Below are 19,988 nucleotides of genomic sequence, written 5' to 3'. Positions count from 1 at the left end.
TCCCCCCCCCAAAACCAAACTTGAGCTCCCAACTGTCCAGCCCCTAACCATTCCGGGGTCGGCGACTTCAAGAAAGACAAACAGTCCCCAACTGTACAACCCCCCCCCCCCCGCCCCCCAGAACAAGCCCCAATACCGAGATATCAGTCCCCATCCAAACTCCCTCACCTGACCAACCCAGGTGACCAATACACGGCCGTAACCGTGGGTGCCTTAAGGGCTTATGGAGCGTGGCCTTGCCTAGAAGGGAGCCACGGTGCCCAACCCCGCACCCCTCCTCCGGTCCCCCATAACAGTGCCTAGCTGCTTGCCCAGTGTCCAGCCCCGGTTCATCATACCTGCTAGTCGGGGGAGTCCCCTCCGGTGCCCCTCCCTTTACCCGCTAGATGTAAGTCAAATATTTAGGATCTCTTCCGATGTCTGCGGCGTCACTGACGGGCCTTTGGCATCATGGATCCCTGACAGGTCCGATTCCGAACCAGAGGCCGAAGCATGCGTCTCTGTGTTCGTGCCCCGTTTGGACTGGGAGTCCCCCGCTCGTGCCATCGATTCCGCCGCTTGCAGCGCCGCCTTGCACTCAGCCTCGGTTTGCGAGGCAGTCGGTTTTCTTGCTCCATGTCTCCGTTTGCGCAGTCTCTGCGATTTCCGCAGGCCTGCCGACGCTCGCTCCCGTTCTTTTTCCTGTTCCTCTCGGACCTTGGTACCGTCTGTTCCCGCCTTGTATGTTTCCCACCAGTCCCAAGCGTCCGCTGCCGAGCTGAAGAACAGCGTTTTGTCGTCCACCACTATCTGGAGTCTAGCCGGGAATAGCAAGGAGTATGAGATCCCCTCGGTTCGCAGCTCCTTTTTAAGCGTTAAGAAGGAGGCTCGCAGTCTTTGCTTTTCAAATGTGAAGTCAGGAAATAGTGTGACTTTGTTATTCGCAATTTGAAATGGGCCAGCGTCCCGGGCTCTTTGCAGCAGCAGATCCCTGTCCTTATAATGCAGCAGCTTGGCTACAACTGGTCTCGGTGGCAGGCCAGGTTTAGGCGGTCCGGACGGAACTCGGTGTGCTCTCTCCGTGAAGAAGGGCGACAGGCCCTCTGGTGCTCCCACAGACTTAAGTCAATTATCGAGAAAGGACACCATGTTGTCCCCTTCCTCTTTTTCCGGAACATCTACTATTAGCACGTTGCTGCGTCGACTTCTATTTTCTGCATCCTCAGCCCGTCTTTCCAAGATCTGGATTCGGTCTAGGGCATCCGTGAGTTTGCTCTCCAGAGTTTTATGAGCGGGAGCCAGGTACTTCAGGGTGATCTCAGCCTCTTTCACCCTGTCTTTTAGCTTATCATGGTCTGCTCGGAGTAGGCAAGCCCCGACGCCACCTGCGCAATGTCCTTTTGCAGCGTTTCCCGCGTGGTCGTTATGGCCTCCAGGATGCGATCCTGCAGCCGCTGCAGGTCAGTGGGCTCGCCAGAGTCATCCTCTACTGCCTCCGAGGTCGCCGTTCCCTTCTGTTTGCCTCTCGGTTTTTCCATGCTGCACAGCGTTTCGCCACAAGTCTCTGCCCAGGGTCCGGCTACTCTGCAGTCTTCTTGCCGTTTCGCAGCCCCCCCAGCAGACGGCGAAGCCCCGCTGTGTGCTCTCTGCAGTTTCAGTTGTGGACCCCGCTGCCAAGATCCGGGGTTATCGGGGGGTTCCCGCCTGCTTCTCCCTTCCCCCGATCACCAACGGTCAGTCACTGCTCCCCGTTCTCCGCAGGCCGCCCGGCTCTGGCAGATCGGCCTCAGCCAGCTGTTCCCAGGGCTGGCCAATGCCGCTCCTTATGGCGTGTAACGGCTGTAGTCCCAGCTTTCGTCCCCGGCCTCCTCTCCTCTAGCGTTCGTTCGGCGCTGGGAGTTGCTCGGGTCTCACCGGGTCGCCTGCCGCCCTCGCCCGTCCCCCCTATGCATCTGTGCAGAGCCTGGCGTCTCCGCTCACCGTTTTTCTCTGGGCGGGGGGGAGGGGGCTCAGGACAGACACGTCCCCCGGGTCCCTGCCTCGCCGCTCCGATCTCCGTTGCGATGTCGGTCGCAGGCACACTCGGGCGGCCCCCTCCAGTCTGCGCAGCCGCCCGGGTCTCTCCACTCATACCAGTCCAGCCGCTCTTTAAAGACACAGGTGGGGCTCTCGTTGATCCCCTCCAGCTCCCGGGGGGCACCGCTTGGCAATCCGCAGTCTGCGGCAGTTCCCAGCCGCAGCGCCGGTCTCCGATGATCAGCCGGGCCAGCCGAGGCGCAGTCAGCCTCTTCTCGCGGTCGCCATATTGGATGCATCTCCGCTTCGGCTCTGGCGATCCCAAACCGCGGCGGCTGCACTCGGGAGATCAGCCCCGTCGGCGGCTCCTCGCACGCTCCCCAAGCCCCCGCGCTCAGATCACTTCTTCTTCGGGGCTTCCCTGGGCTCCTTGCGTCGTTAGGCAGGATGATCGTGGGGAATGGGCGCGGAGCTCCGGGCTCACGCCGCCATTTCCTTCGGCGTCCAAGCTACGCCCCCCAATTTGAACCACATCTACATGTTTGCAGTGTTGTGCAGTGTTTTTCCTTCACAAGTGTGACAAGTGCAATGGCACATTAGCAAAAGACACACGTCTGGGCATACCCTTCCCCCTTAGGTTGACAATAGCAAAAATAACAGATTAAATACGGAATGCTGAACAAATCAAACATTCACCCCAGTTACAGATCTGGGTTTATTCATCATATGTTTGCTCACCACGATATTGCAGCCCAACTTGCACTTCAGACTCTGCCTCAGCTCACACAAAAAGAACTTCACAAAAGCCCACTGTGTCTAAAGACAGACTGGAACAGGGCAAGAAGCCAGGAAATTCCAGACACTTCTGAGGGGGGTTGGAGGGAGGGGGGGAGAATTTCCTTCACTTCAAAAGTGGAATCAGGAATAAAAATAGAGCTCTCACACCTACTTTTCAGTTCACTTCTAGGCCTGTGAAAGGACTCTTAGAAGACTGCACTGCTGCCTGTAGCCTCCTGTGCACTTCAGAGGACTTGCTGCTGCACCAACAGGATTTTCCTGGTGCCTAAAGCCTTCCCTTCACCCTCAGAAGACTGGCATGATGTTGAAGACCTGCTTCTCTGCTTGAACGCAGAACTTTCATAGTGACTCTAAGGACTATTTGGCCGGCCTCCTGATCAGGGCATCCGGAACAGAAAAGGCTCCAACCATCTTGAACCCACGCCTTGACCCAGCCAGAGTGAGTCCTGACCTTCCAAGTGGTCCCGCTCCAGTCCTGGACCCTTGGAAGTAGTGCTAAAGGTGCCCAGATAGCCCAAATGCAAAAACTGGGACTTGGCTGCCAGAAATTGCTCTGAGAACCGAAGTGAGCCTGGGACCTGCCTGATCCACACAAGGTGCATCGCCGAATGGACTGACTTTGCAGCATCTCCCGCTACGTGCTTCTAAGCAGCAGCAAATCCAGTTCAGCAGTTCCTTGCAGAAGAGATATCTAGCTTAGTGGGTCTCATCGGCTACAGCCTGTGGCTTTATCCCACTGGAGAGAGGGTGCTGCTACTGCCCGAACAACCAGGTCTTGAGAAGTCTCCTGAAGGACAGTAGGTCCTGGGTCTGTCGCAAGTGGATGAGGAGGGTGTTCCATGTCTTAGCGGCGAGGTGGGAGAATGATCTGCCGCTGGTGGTCGTTCAGTGGATGCGTGGAACGGTGGCGAGGGAGAGGTCAGCGGAGCGAAGCTGGCGGTTCAGGGTGTAGAAGGTGAGTCGTTTGTTGAGGTATGTTGGTCCGGTGTTGTGGAGTGCTTTGTGAGCGTGGGTGAGGAGCTTGAAGGTGATCCTCTTGTTGACAGGGAGCCAGTGCAGGTCTCAGGTGGGCAGTGATGTGGCTGTGGCAGGGGATGTTGAGGATGAGGCCAGCGGAGGTGTTCTATATGCGTTGAAGTCTTCTCTGGAGTTTGGCTGTGGTTCCCGCATAGAGGGCGTTGCCGTAGTCCAGCCTGCTGCTGAAGAGGGCTTGGGTGACCGTCCTTCTGGTTCCAGTAGGGATCCATCTGTAGATCTTGCGAAGCATGCAGAGGGTGTTGAAGCAGGAGGAGGAGATGGCGTGGACTTGCCGGGTCATTGATAGTGTTGAGTCCAGGATGAACCCCAGGTTGCGTGCGTGGTTGGTGGGTGTCGGTGCAGCTCCCATCATGGACGGCCACCAGGAGACGTCCCAGGCGGAGGGGGTGGAGCTGAGGATGAGGGCCTTCGTCTTGTCAGAGTTCAGTTTCAGGCTACTGTTCTTCATCCATTCTGCGACGGCCTTCATTCCACAAGTTCGTCCCGCGGTTCCCCAATGATGCCTCTTCATTGGACACCACTGGCTGCCTTGCCCTGCTGAATTTTGCCTTCTCAGACATTTTTCTTCTAAAATTCTGAAGGTAAATGGAGACTGGGCCAAATCCACTACGTGGATAAAAACAGCGCTCCATTGTGGTCGGCCATAACTTCTGACTCTGTTCCAGTCTTATGTGACTAAATGCCCGCTGTAGTTTTCACTTTAAACTTTGAAAATTCTAAATTCCATTATACTGATTGGAGTTTTGTTGTTCTGATGTCAAATAATTTAGTAAAATGTGCCCTATTTTTCTAAATTGGTGTGGGATTTCTCTTATGTTGTATTTTCATGTGTTTTCATGTTATTTCATGTTAAAGTGCTGCATAAATACTTTACACATAGCGTCTACGTTTTTGCACAGAGCTACCAGAGGGTTCATTAAGCCCAAGTCAATTTAGTGGCTTTTTGTGGTTTTACCCTAAGAAGGATTGTAGCTATTTCACTTCCTGCTTCCCCCAACCAACAACACAATTTCTCATAATCAGCTAAACTACCTGATATCGTGGTGAAGGTGTCTTTCTGTCCCCAGGGGTAACAAGCTCTTCAAAAGCCAAGATATGCCCCATTTCTATTTGGAGAAGGCAAGATCATTTTACTGAAGGACTTACCCCCAAATCATAACTGTGAGAAGAAAAACCTTGAAGCCACTGGTTGATGTTCTCAATAAAAAGGAGACCTGCTTTAGATGAGCTTTTCCATGCTGTGTGCATTTTCTGAAGGGACAGGAATCACCAAGTATGTGCGAGTACTTTAAGGCACAATGAGCAAAGAATGGAATTCTGAGAACTGAAAATCAAGATCTTGAAAAAAGGGACAAGCCTCAGCCCCTAAATACCAAAGGCAAATACTTTATGTTCAAAGGTCCTGGTGAAAATAGCTATGACAATCATTTCAAATCACTAAAAAAGCACAGAGAATTAAAGGAGAAATAGATAGAATTACTAACAACATATACAACTAACCAGAATAGTTATGCAGAAGAGCACTCAAACTATGCAGAGAAATGACAACAAATATCAGGAGAACTTCAGCCAAAGACAAAAACAGAGGACCCAAGACAGGCACAATGGAGAGTATCTATCACTTTTTCTAGCACACAGGGAGTAGTCCAAGGTCAGGACTGAGGCTGGAATCTAGACAATACCACCATGAAAGATTGCATGAATGCAGAGCACGGTGGGGTATTGGTTTTGTTTTTGCTTTAAATCCTTTGTTTAGTTGAGTTACATTAATCAGGGTGGGAAAATGGGACAAGTGGGGTGGGTGAGAAAGGGCAAGCAGATAACAGCAAGGATGAAAGTGAACCTCAAATAAAGATCAGGGTACTTCATATATTCTGATTCCTCTACATTATTCAGAATACCCCGCTCCACTTTCCACGTACATGGTTCAGAGGTATATAAAGCCTTATCACAAAGTTCCTTTGGAGCGGCCAACGGCCTTGTCTGGCGCTTTAGTGCTGCCATATCCCTCCCTATGACAGCGGAATGGGTCTCACCAACCTACACCTCTATTATCTTGCAACCCGCCTTCTGGTCCTAAACGATTGGTTCAAAGGGGGGTGGTCTGACGCTGCATACAGAACCAAACTTAGGATCTGGTCTTCTCACAAATTCAAGCCATTATTATTATTAATTATTAATGACATTTGTTAAGCGCATGGTTGCACAAGGAACAGTGCGTCCCCGCGCTGAAAATCCCACTAATCATCTCTTCAGCTTAGCTCACGGAGGAGGAGCACTAGGGCCAGGGGAAACTAAACTGATTATGTCTTGGGGAAAAGATGGGTTTTCAACCTCTGTCTGAACCTTGCTTCAGACGGTTCCATCCTCAATTCGATGGGCAGGTCATTCCAGTCTTTACTGGCCAGGTGTCTATATTATTATTAATGACATTTGTTAATGGCCATGATGTATGGACCGGCCATATCCAGAGATCTCCCCATGGTGACCCGCGCAATCCTAGTAGCATGGAACACCTCCCTGCGACACACTCAAAGGAAAGGCAAACTAACACAGCAAATGCCTTTATGGCACGGCACATGGTTGCGGGAGGTGGGCGGCCTAGAGGGCTTTAGAAACTGGGACCTTATCGGTATCACCCTGCTTGGAGACGTGTGGGTCAGCAATCACATTCGCTCTTTTGCAGATCTGCAACTCCGACACTCACTTCATCCATCCTAATTTTACAGGTACCTGCAACCCCGTCTTGCCCTAGACACACACATGCAAACAGGCACATCCCTGCCAGAACACAGCCCCCTTGAAGCTCAGATCACAATGGGTAACCTTGGGAAAGGGGGTGTCTCACGGATATACCGCTCTCTAACAAATAATGGCCAGACATCCCTCGTCCCACTGAAAGCCAGATGGGAGGTTTGGCTGGGCCCGTTGGAGGAGGAGGATTAGAGAGACGCTTTGATGGCCCCAGAAGCATTACGACCTCAGCCAGGCTTCGCCTGGTTCAGCTCTACTATCTCCACACCTTCTACCTCACCCTTGCCTGCCTATACAAGGCAGGCTTCACTTCGAGTTCCTCCTGTACAAGAAGTGGCACCGAACACGCAGACTTCTTCCACATGGTATGGTCATGCCCATGCATTTATACTGGAAAACCCTGGAAACTGAGCTCACAGCGGTTCTGGGATGGGTAGTCCCACAAAACCCACTGAATATATTGCAGGGCGTCACAGATGGGTTATAAGGGTCAAGAGCAGACAAGAAGTTCCTTGGCACTGCCCTGGTAGTGGTCAAACGCGATATAGCGATGGCTTGGAATATTCTCTCAAACCCAAAGTCTCTAAGTGGCTCAGGGGGTGGACTGGTGTGCTGCACAGGAACTCCCTCTGTATGGGGTAAATGGCTAGGTATGTCGAGTTGATTATCACCCTTATTTCCCCAAGATCATTCCCAGGGATGTTTGAGTGCAATTCCAAATGTATAAAGGCACAAATGTGTTTGCTTACAGGCTGCCACATGTTGCGATGCTGAGATTCATGCTACACCGTTCTTACCATGTTTTCACTTTGTTTTTTTCGTAAAGCCAATAAAATTGATTATCCCAAAAAATATAATAGAAAGAGATCAGGTGATCTCTGCCTGTTTGTAAACAATATTAAAGCATCATGCAGCCGTGTAGTATCTTCCAGTTGTATTTTTAATGTTCCCTTTTACCTAGTTCCTAGCTACTCAGCCAGTGTGAGTGTTCTGTAGGGAATGTTGGTGTGATGGACATGAGTGGAATGCTTGGGTGCCTGGTGTGAGTGTCGACAGTTAGAAGATGGGCTGAGCAGGCTGCTCCTGATGGGGCTGCTACTTCATGACATCTACACATGGAACCAACTTGTTACAAGCCGTCCTCTGATATTCATCACTGTGATGCACACACTGAGCATAGTGGTGACTTGCCAAAAGGTTTCAGCAAGAGATGTTATACTGCCATGCCCCTAGCTCCCACCCAATCCTTTGCTCCCACCCACATAATAGCTCTTGAAGACAGCTTCTCTTTAATGTAGACAGCTCACTTAGCTTGGGCAGATGTTCACAGGAGGTCAGTTTCTGTCTCTTTTTCATAAAGAGAGAAAACTTTAAAGCTTTTGATATTTTCATTTATCTTCATGTCAAGACAGGAGGCCAGAGTAGCGTTTCTCACCCGCCCTATGGTGTCACCTGAATTCACTCCTCCTACTCAAATAAGATTGTCAGATAACATGGGTTTAGAAACTTTATAAGATATGTTCAAGTTGTTGGGACTGCAGCTACGCCAACCAAAATGGTGTGGGAGGAGGAGCTTTGATATACCACTGAATATAAGGCATGGGACTACTGTTACTCTCAAGTAAAACCGATTTCCATGAAATACAGGCACAAGCTTATTTAGTTCAAATTCTAAAATAGAACGTATTGCACGCCTCTTTTGCTCTGTAAATATGATCAGTCAATAAGGACCGTATGTTACTGACGAGCGGAGGGAATGGGTTTCCTTCACCTGGCTGTGCAGTGCCCTGCTATATAGTCATGGTGGAGCAGGTCAAAGAAAACAGATTATTACTACAATCTATTCACGGACATTCCATGATTGCTATACTCTGTTGTGTGGTGAATGTCTTATTGTTGGAGAGATAACTGACAGCTTAGTGGCTCTGTTAGCCAAACACAGGTTAGCTATCACATGCTTCAAACACAGGTTAGCTTTCACATGGTTGAAGGGACCTCACCCGCCTAAAACAGATGGCTGGTTACGCTAACGAGACGCTTCGTATTGTAACAACTCAGCTGAATGTTATGATATGCTTGAACCAACCCATAGCAAACGGAAGGATATTTGGGACCTGTTACATGATTACTTGGATGGAAATAAAAAGCTTAATGTGCAAGAAACTTAAATGATACCTATTCTGCTGTTGTGAATGCCAACTACTAAGCTGTTCGAAGTGACCGTTATTGTACATGCTATTCGATAACGATGGACCAACTTTACAATAGTTTCTGCTCTCACATTTCAGAATGTTATGATGCACCCGAAAATCTATTTTCAGAAAGCTTGCCTTTTCTGTTATTATGTCTTGATGCATCTGCGGGAAAATATCCAACAACTGCTACTATAACGTCTGTCATTTGATGAATGGCAATATGGTAAGGTTTTTACAGGCGACTTGATTGCACTGTATTTCAGAATTGATTGGGTCCATCTTATTTTTTTAGAAAATTAAAAAAACGTTTAAAAAAAATAAAAAAAATGCCATGAGGAATTTTCATACCATGAGGCAGCTGATGAGTTATTAATGGAACAAGTTTTCACCATTCTCTAAGCGACGTCTGTGATTCACAATAACTAAACTAGGAGCATACAGTATTATGGTTCCATTAAGCTTTCAAATAACTGAAACCTTCATACACATGCCAGGAGCACCATTTTGGTCTAAAATGTAGACAGAACAGCAGGAGCCACAAGCGGACAAGCCCTAGTTCCACAAGAACTTCAGAACTTTTTAAACATGTATTGTATGTATTGCGACTTATATAGCGCACGTATCACCCGAAGGCATCAAGGCGCTTGCCTTGGGAACCCGTCCTGGATTTTTCCCTGTGAGATAACCCCTACTGGGCATCCCCAAGGTAAAAGCCAGGCATCCCGCAGCGGGTGGGCCGCCGTAGTGGAGATTAAGCAAGCTATTGCCCAGAGTTGCAACATGGGACCCCATGATTAGAGTAGGCACCGAGGCGAGAATTATCGAGTCCGTGGACATTTTTGGGCTCAGGACCCTGCCGCGTTGGGAATTGAACCCTGGTCCCGGGCCAGACCTCTGCATCAGGGTCTGCCACTCTAATCAGTGAGCCACACTCCTCCACATCAAGGTGCCAATTTAGGCTCGCTGACAAGTTTGCTCTGAATTCAAGGCAGAAGTATGCACCCCCCCACTTATGTCCATGCTAAAAGCAATCCTGAATCTAAAAAACATAAGTTGTACAGAGCCTGTGGTGTGAGGCAATTGTTACGGCAGGGAAGCAGAGGTATCATAAGAAGTGCCAAGAAGGTGGAACGAAAATGCAGCCTTACTAAGAGTTCAACAGAGATCATGATCAACTCTGAGTGGCAACGGACATCTGTGGAGCTACGGTAACCTGAAATGAAACTAAGAGAGCAGAAATTGAGTTGCATGAGAGGACCCCTCTGTTTACCTTGCACCTGAAGTGGAAACAAGCCACCCAGCCAAAAAAGATGTAAAATATCTAGATAGTAACTGGAAATACAGTGTGGTCCATCCAAAGGGTGAAAATGAAACAAGGATAGGTCAGTCTTAAACGAGCAAGTCAACGATCAAACACTTGCAGGCTGTCCATGGTGGGTTACTTGAATATTAGGGGGGCTGAAAATTCCATCTAAGTGGGAGAGAGGTAGAAGTAAGCCCAACCCGGGCCACTAAAGGCCAGATAGACATAGAACAACAGGCACACTAGGCAACCATCATTTATGATAGTAGAAACCTGATCTATAGTGGACTATCAAGCCGTTGCATGAAAGGCACAGTTTTAGTGATGAGCATTGAATAATTCAGATTGCCCTATTCCTAGAAATCCCTAAGCTGAAACACGTGAAAAATCAAAACAAGTCTTCTCCTGCCTGGTTCCCTGATGGTGAAACTCAGTTCCTGATTTCATTAAATTGAATCCAGATCACCTAAAATTCTAGAAAGATCTAAATTCTCACCTCTGCGGACTGTGCATGACTGTAATTATATCCCTGTTTTTTTTGCTATTTTTCCTTACTGTGTACGCTCTTAATGCTTCTGTGTTAATTATGTTACATGTAAAGTGAGTCGCTGCCTTTGTGACTACCTTTGTGCTAAAGACATACATAAAAAAAAGTAAGTAAGATAACTTGGGAACACAAAGAAAGTGGTACCTGGATGTCTGCCATAAGCGTGCACTAAGATTGGGAGGTGACAGAAGGGCTGAGGAGTGACCTCAAACAGCAGACTACCACAAAACCCAAAAGCTACAAGTTAATGGCAGAAAAAAAGTGAATGGGGGGCCCAGAGCAGTGTCACAGTGGAATCCAGAGAGTACCTTACTGTGATGAAAGGAGATTAGCAGCACAACTGTCAGTAGCAAGTGATCGAAGGGAACTAAAAATAAAATAGCTGGCAAGAACTGGTCACATCACGCACAAACAAAAAAAACATGGTATTATCCCTTTCTATGCTCACGTCATGAGCCACGGTGGGCATGTGCTCATGACGGAACCGCTCCGTCATGGCACCCACCCATGGGGGAAATGCTGGGGCTCCCCCCATGGGCAGCCCATCACCTTCTCTACAACAGGGATGGAAGCGCTGCCCCTCTCCCATGGCAATCCCATGATGTCAGTGCACACAGCGTGTCCCAATGTCATCAGCAAGCCTCAGAAGCGCAGGAAGCCATTTGCTTCCAGGCGTCCACAGGAGGAGGTAGGTGTTCCTGCTTCGGGAAGAGGGGGGGGGTTACATTGTACATCGATGGGGATTCCAGGAGTGACTACCCCGGGTTGTCCATCCACTTTTGAAGTGGGTGAGAAAATTGTGTGTGAACTTGGTAGAGGACTTTTTAACAAAGGTCACCATTTATGTGTAGATAACTTCTACACTGATGTGCAGTTGTTCAGGGAATTGGCCAAAGTATGTTATGTTACGTTATGTTAATAACACTTCTATAGCGCACAGATGCCCCAGCCAAGGGGCGTCCCGGCGCTTCAGACAGAGTACCCAAACACAACACAGCAGAGCAAAGACCACAGCGCACAAAACAGAGAGCTAAGATGGAAGAGGGAACAAGTGTGTTTTAATCGCCCTCCTAAACTTCAAGAGCTCATCAAGTTCACGAATGTGGGACGGAAGAGAGTTCCACAACTTCGCGGCCAGAACTCGAAAGGATCGTCCTCCCACCCTGCACAGCCTAAACCGAGGGACCACAACCAGGTTTTGACCTGCTGATCTAAGAGAGCGCGTAGGCACATAAGGCACCAGAAGGTTATTGAGGATTTGAGGAGAGGCCAGCTTAAGGATCTTAAAAGCTAGGCACAAGGTCTTAAAATGATCCTCTGAGCCATAGGCAGCCAGTGCAGAGAACGGATGGTATTTTCCGCAGAGCAGAACCTCGGTAAACCCATCAGTGCTCTGGCTGCGGCGTTCTGAACACGTTGCATCCAGGCGATTTCAGCCTGGTGTGCCCCCAGCAGGAGTGAGCTGGCGTAATCGAGCCGAGATAGTATGGATGCCTGTATAACCAGCTGCCTATTGGAGGCATCAAAGAACCTCAAAATAGGTCTCAATCCTCGTAGGATGCCGAAACAGGTGGCCGCCACTTTCTTAGTGTGGGCACAAAAACTGAGGGCAGGATCTAACCAAACCCCCAGGTTTTTTACCTCTGGAACTGGAATAGGAGTTGCCCCAGTTCGGGGGCCACCATGTATCACCCCCGAGATCAGTCCTCTTGCCAACAATCATGACCTCAGTTTTTTTAGCATTGAGCTATAGGCAGTTGGCATTGTTGAACTAGTGAGCTCCGCTCCCGGCTCACTGGTGGAAAATGCCTGATATATAGCTTGAACTTTTCCAATAAAAAAAGCAGCCAGATCTTCGCAGTGAGCCACTGAACATATTTCCGCTGCAGGAGCTCTTTTGGCCATCAGGTCCTTAAGGACCTTAAAGATTAGCTTGGACGGATTGGGGTTGTTTTTAAATTCCTGAGAATAGTAGGCTGCACGAGCTCTGCAAACAGCTCTATGGTATATTTTGATTTTAGAGAGGTACAGGATTTCTTTCCCAGTCTCATAGGATCTCCGCCAATCCCTTTCTGCCTGTTTACACACCTTTTTCAGCAGCGCCAGGGAACTGTCGTACCATGGGCTGGGTTCTCTACTGCGAATTTTAGTCCAAGCAGCAGGAATCAGTGTATCCAAGGCCCGGGAGACCCAATCACAGAAGAGGTCATACCCTAATTCAGCAGTAAGGAAAGGGCCTAGCGGGTGGGCCTCCAAAAAGAGATGAAAGTCCTCCAATTTAAGTTTCTTCCAGTGACGTTTGTGCACTACTCTATCCAAGGGTTTAAATGCGTGCTCCTTAATCGTAAAAAGGATTTTCACTAAGAAGTGGTCAGTCCAGGCAACTGGGCTGGGTCTAGTCACCTTAGCCCCGGTCAGATTTGTAAAACAAGCATTTACAATGCAATGGTCTCGGCATTATTAAAAGGTAGAGCTATTGGCATTGCTCATGACATTTTTTTTTAATAACCTAAATAAATGCTATTGTCATTTACAATGGCAATAGGTGAGCATTGGTGAGCATTGGAGAGTAGTAGAGAGTATTCGCGGACACAGAGCAGCGCACACACACACACAGAGACAGAGCCACGCACACACACACACACACACACACACACAGAGCCACTCACACACAAACAGACAGAGCCACGCACACACACAGACAGCGCCACGCACACACAGACAGAGCCGTCTGTCTGTGTGTGTGTGCGTGGCTCTGTCTGTGTGTGTGTGTGCGTGGTTCTGTGTCTGGGAATACTCTCTACTACTGTCTAATGCTCACCTATTGCCATTGTAAATGACAATACCATTTATTTATGTTTTAAAAGAAAATGAAAAAGAAATTCATGAGCAATGCCAATAGCTGTACCTTTAATAATGCCAAGACCATTGCATTCTAAATGCTTGTTGACGCTTGGAGGCTGGTTTCGGCCTCTGGGAGTGGTGGTGCACGTTACATGATCCTGGCAGCAACTTTAAATAGTTGCTCTTGTTCTAGCGCTCATTAGCTTGTCTGCACATGGTGGCTGAATTTAGCATTTTTGCCAGTCTGGCCTTGGGAGCAGACAACAAAGTCTTTTAGGAGGTCTGATATTTTATAACCAGACTTCTGACCACGTTTGTCATTTGTGTAACGATAGCCACCTCACAATGACCTTTATACTTTGCTTCTTTATTCAATGCAACTATTTCAATAGGAGTTAAGGCTACAATGGGTGAAGACCACAAATCTGAACCGCACTGAAATAAACTAGTAAAAGGCACTTCTGAAAAAACACATAATAGTGCTATACCAAATGCTTATTTAAATCTGATAAATAAATAAAAAACACAACTTGCACTTGCTGCATCGCCGACTCAGTGATGGAGCAAGCTCAAGGTAAGTGGTTTTATTTATTTATTTTATTTTCCCTATCCTGTTGTATGTCGACAGCCCCCTGCCTCTCCCCCACCACCCCACCACTCTTACCTGTAACGGCCCCTGCCTGGTTACCAATATACCACACTATGACTAATGCGTAATTCTCTAATAAAGAAGACATCTGTATAGCACTATGAGGCATTTTCTTTTTAGAAAGCACCTCAACTGGTGTGTATCAGTGCTTCTTAGATTTGTTCCTTTTGGTTTGCAGTTGTACACAACAGTTGAAACTTTACCTTTCTGATAAAACTGTCTTTTTTGCAGCATTAAACAAATCATGTGACGCTTGGTATGGTGCATTTTGCTATTATGTAGCTCTTAAAGTAAGAAGTGTTCCTCTAACTCAAACAAATGCTTCCCCTGGTATCAATCTCAGTATAGTGAGACACTGAGACGTCTCTACTCCGCATTAAATCTTTGCCCTGTTTGTTGCACATAGACGCCTGGAGGAGACCGTATTCTATCACATGTAATCATCTACACACTCATGAATAAACAGAATTATTTCTTTTACCCAATGTTAGAAGGTAATATTTCTCTGTGGACTATTCGTCTAATGTATTTTTCTATAGAACTGCCAGTTAGGAGGCCTAGCAGCAGGAATAAAATACAATACATTACGACTAACATAAATATACTAATTGTATGCACATTTTTCTGGGGAAAGCCAAATCCTTTTCAGAATCGGTTGTATATGGCTGTTTGATTCCTAAGTACCTTGTGATGGGAGCCTGCGGTCTCTTTTGTTACAGCAGGAGAGTCACGGTACACCCATGCTGTTCTTTAGTGTATGACAGCAGAGGCCTCAGTCCCTGCTGCCTTCACCCCCATATGTCCCGGACCTTAAGGGAGCCCAGTATGTGTCAATCATGAAAGCTAAACAATTAAGCAGAGCGCCGGGGCTGCGGCAGGCTCCTGAGAAACAATAAGGAGCAAGTCCTAAACGAGAGCGGGACGGAGCAGGGCTGCGGGGGGAGGGGAGGGGGGGGGAGAGAGGAGAGACGAAGGAGAGCTACGGGCAGAGGGAAGGGGGGGACGAGAGCGAAACGGAGGAGAGCTAATGAATGAATATATGAATGAATACATAAATGCATAAAACGGGGATCACAAACCGGAAAAGTGAAACGTACATGACAAAAGATTTGCCCACACATGCACATTACTTCACAGCCAGATGATTGGATCATTTATAACTCTTAAAATAACACCCTCTTCATTCCGACTAATGGACAACAGTGCACCCAAAGGAAACAGCGGTGGAGACCCCAGCACTCATTCATGCCGGCCCCGGATCGGGCGCTCCGCCTCAACAATTCCACAGGTGTCTATGCTGAAGTGGGTGGATTGGGGGTGCCGGTCTTGTACTCACGACGGTATTGGATGGCGGAGGTCAGGGCAGCGGTGTAGCCAGTGGGGGTGCTGCAGAGCGGGGAAGGGACCCTCCGACTTCAGAGATTGGGTCCGCGGTGTAGGCTGGAGGTATGGCGGGGCATCCTGTTTACTGCCATGGTTGTGCTGCGGCCGGAAGTCAGGCACGGTCACCTGTGACGGGGGCGGGGCCACGTCCAGACCGGAAGAGGAGGCAGGCGGAGTGAAATGCGTCTCGCGCCCGGGGCTCCTGTGAGCGGTGTGGAGCCCCGGGCAGGAGGTTGGGCGCCGCGTGCTGAGCAGAGTCCCCGACATTGGCCAGGTAAGTTCCAAGGCTGGGGGGGGGCTTGGTGCACTTGTGTGTGTGTGTGTGCGTGTATGCTCGTGTGTGTATGTAAGAGTGCGACGGTGACGGTGACGGGGGGGGGCTCGGTGCACTTGTGTGTGTGCACACGTGTGTGTATGTGTGAGGGGTGGTGTCTCTGTATGTATGTATGTGCGTGCGTGCATGGGCGCTTGTGTGTGTGTGTATGCGCATGCGTGTGTGGTGCTTGCGCTTCCCAGGAGACAGCGCCTGGCCACAGCGCGCGTTCCAGTTACAAATCGCCTGGAAGGATGCGCGTGGCCGGGACTGTCTCCTGGGAAGCATAGTCGCTCACAAAAGATCTCCGGCGGAGACGCGCTTCCGCGCGTTGACGCCGAGACCTAAAAAGGGTCAAGAGTGTGGCCCCCCACATGGGTGGGGAAGGAGACCAGTTGAATCAACTGGAGAGCCTCCAGATCCGCCAAAGTAATACTGATGGCAGAAAGACGGCCACAGTCAAGATGAAGATTAAGGTCTCCAAGTATGCTAAACTTTGCACAGCCCATAGCCAAAGAGCTAACACATTCCGGGAGAGCCTTTCAAAAGGTAGTGTCACAGCCGGGGGGCAATAGATTAAGAGGCCAGAGAAAGTAAAGTGATGGCTGATGGAAATTCTAAAAAAAGCGCTTTCACAACCTGCCAAGTCCACTACCCTCCAGTCACATGGATAACAGGACTGAACGGCCACAGCGATGCCACTTCCCCTAGATGTCTGATTATGAGTGAAGTAGACACAATCCAGTTTGTCAAAAGTCTCTGCGGGGACAGTGCAGTGCGTTGAGGAACTTCTAGCTGTGAAGTTTGCAGACAGGAGCGAGGTCTGCATGTTGACTACCATCCATGATGAAAGCACTTCACCCGTCACTGTTTTGGGTAAGGATGCTGAAGAGCGCAAACCTGCATTTTAGACTATAATAGGCACATGGGTGGTGTTGATAGAGTAGATCAGAGGTTGGAACCTTACACTGCTCTTCATAAGGCTTACATTTGGTATAAGAAGTTGGCTATCCATTTTTTCCACTTGGCAACCTTTAATGCTTTTGTTTTATTTAAGGATTGTTGTTCTGAGTCAACTATGACTTTTGTTAAGTATTAGGAGTCTATGATAGGCAGCCTTGATGTAGTGGAACAGGCAAGTGTTCCTAGAGTTGGATTAGTGGAGGATGTGCCGGGATGAAAGATCGCCACTTTTCTGATCACATACCTCTCAGACTCTCAGAAGACTTACCCAGTAGATGTAGAGTCTGTTAGCAACGAGGTACGCAGAAGGAGACTCATATGTACTGTCCCGAGTTTCCTTCTAACCCTGCGCTGTGTAAGCCTGCTGGTTTTAGAATGTACCACACGCAAAATAATTTTTGGGAGCATCCATGAGTGGTAAAGTGACCTGCCTGCTATGTATTGTTTGAGATTTTTTGTTCAGTTTCAAGGTTGGCATTAGTGCAATGTATTTTGTTTCAAATTGTGTGTTAGTAGATTTGTATCTACTTATAATGTGTTTGCATTCTCTTTTTTGGATTAAAAAAACCTGAATGTGATGGTGTGTGTAGGCTGGTGCTTGGCTGGCTGGGTGAGTAGACTGGTGCGTGTTTGACGGTGTGCATGGACTGGCACTTGGCTGGCAGTGTGCGTGGACTGGCACTTGGCTGGCAGTGTGCGTGGACTGGCACTTGGCTGGCAGTGTGCGTGGACTGGCGCTTGGCTGGCAGTGTACATGGGCTAGCACTTGGCTGGCGGTGTGAATGGACTGTCACTTGGCTGGCGGTGTGAATGGACTGTCACTTGGCTGGCGGTGTGAATGGACTGTCACTTGGCTGGCGGTGTGCGAGGACTGGCGTTTGGCTGGTGGTGTGCGAGGACTGGCGCTTGGTTGGCGCTGTGTGGGTAGTGACTTGCTGCTGGTCACTACACACACTGGTAGCCAAACATCAGTCCACACAATCTGTCAGCAGGTGAGGTTGCTGTGTCAGGCATGTGGGGTGTGCAAGTGATGGGCCCTTGAATAGTGCTGTCTGCTGATAAGTGTTGTAATGTGATGGGTCCGCGGTTGGCAGTGTGAATGGTTTTGTATTTTGGCACACGTATGAAAGGTGTATGAATGGCCTGTAAAGAGGTTGGTGTCTTGTTGTGGCTTTACAGCTCACGAGCTGTGAATGACTGGTTCTGTTTTTTGTGCTTTCAGTTACGAACAGTACATTTTATTTTTGTGAAATGTTTTGTTAGTAAAATTTTATATACTGAACCAACACTCACCCTTGTGCCAAAGAGAGAGAGAGAAAGAGAGAGAAAGAGAGAGAGAAAGAGAGAGAGAAAGAGAGAGAAAGAGAAAGAGAGAGAGAAAGAGAGAGAAAGAGAAAGAGAGAGAGAAAGAGAGAGAGAGAAAGAGAGAGAGAAAGAGAGAGAGAAAGAGAGAGAGAAAGAGAGAGAGAAAGAGAAAGAGAGAGAGAAAGAGAGAGAGAAAGAGAAAGAGAGAGAGAAAGAGAAAGAGAAAGAGAAAGAGAAAGAGAAAGAGAAAGAGAGAGAGAGAGAGAGAGAGAGAGAGAGAGAGAGAGAGAGAGAGAGAGAGAGAGAGAGAGAAAGAGAAAGAGAAAGAGAAAGAGAAAGAGCAAGAGAGAAAGAGAGAGAGAGAGAGAGAGAGAGAGAGAGAGAGAGAGAGAGAGAGAGAGAGAGAGAGAGAGAGAGAGAGAGAGAGAGAGAGAGATGTGTGTGTGCGCTGGAGGAGTAGATGGTTGTGCAGTGGTGATGTCCAGTTCGTGCATCCCAACAAGTTATCTTACCCACAATGTCCCGCAAACCTCATGATATGACTGTCACATTTATCTTGCATTACAGTGCTATAATTTTCATGCTTCAGAAAGAAACAAATTTCCTACCACCCAGCATTTCCCCAAGACTCCCAATAAAAAAGGTACCTCACTTGTGTGGGTGGGCTAAGTACCCGAGCAGGGAACGGCCCACAACGTATTGTGGAGACATCAAAATGTCCTACTTCAAAAACACTTGGTTTTGCAAAGGGGGGGTGGGGGGGTCACCTGAGTTTTTGGCATTGGACTCGGTGGCCATCTAATGAAATCTACCAAACCCATGCATTTTTGAAAAACTGACACCCGGGAGAGTCCAGGAAGGTATGGTTTGCGTGGATCCCCCAACGCTTTCCTACCCAGAATCTCATGCAAACTTCAAATTTAGCTGAAAAAATAAAAAAATTCTAAAATTTCTGTGTGGGAAAGTTGTGGGATCAACGGGCGGACATAAATTTCTTACCACCCAGCATTCTCACAGGTCTCCTGCTGAAAATGGTACCTCGCTCATGTGTGCGGGCCAAGTTCCCGCGACGGGCAAGGGTCCAAAACCCATTGTGGAGACATACAAATTACCTATCACAAAACAACCTGGTTTTGCAAGGGGGGCACCTGGGTTTTTGTCCCCAGGCTTGGCAGCTATCTAGCGAAACCTACCAAACCCACAAATTTCGGAAAACTAGACACCCTGGGGAGTCAAGGGAGTATGGCTAGCGTGGATCCCCCAACGTTTTCCTACCCAGAATCCCCTGCAAACATCAATTGTAGCTGACAAAAATTCTGTTTTTCCACACATTTTTGTGTGGGATCACCCTGTCGGCACAAATGTCCTACCAACCAACGTTCTCCCAAGTAAAATGATACTTCACTAGTGTGCATTTCTGTCTTCCAAATGTAAGACAATGTGTAAAAAATATGTCACTTTGAAAAATGTCCTATAATTCGCATGCTAGAATGGGTACCCACAAATTCAGAGATGTGCATATGGCTACTGCTTCTAAGCTCAATATTTTATTTCCATTTCGGAAATACATAGGTGTCCTTAATACAGATTTTTCACTTTTTATATTTTACCAAATGAATTGCTATAAACCCGGTACACAATGAAAAACCTTTGCAAGACGCAGGTCTTTTATTGGCTCAGGGTTCTTCAGGTTCTTGGTGAACCTACAAGTCCTATATAGTCCCACAACCAGAAGGGTCCAGCGGATGTAACAGTATACTGCTTTAAAACATCTGTCATACCGGTTACCGGTGAAAACGTTGGCACAAATGGCTGTTTTTTTCAACCATTTTTAATTTTTCCTATTTTCCACTGTTAGTTTCTATAAAAGACTTTGAAGGACATACACAAATGACACCTTG

The 19,988-nt window shown here is 48.2% G+C and overlaps 1 protein-coding gene across 3 annotated transcripts in view; it reads right to left on the bottom strand.

Moving 5' to 3' along the window:
- SPART (spartin) overlaps positions 1 to 19,988 on the bottom strand; it is a 410,240-nt gene that overhangs the window by 371,841 nt on the left and 18,411 nt on the right. The window lies entirely within an intron of this gene.

This window comes from Lissotriton vulgaris, chromosome 8 (genome assembly GCF_964263255.1).
Source record: "Lissotriton vulgaris chromosome 8, aLisVul1.2, whole genome shotgun sequence".
In the NCBI taxonomy this organism is placed as follows: Eukaryota; Metazoa; Chordata; class Amphibia; order Caudata; family Salamandridae; genus Lissotriton; species Lissotriton vulgaris.
This window is presented reverse-complemented; position numbering and strand designations above follow the sequence as displayed.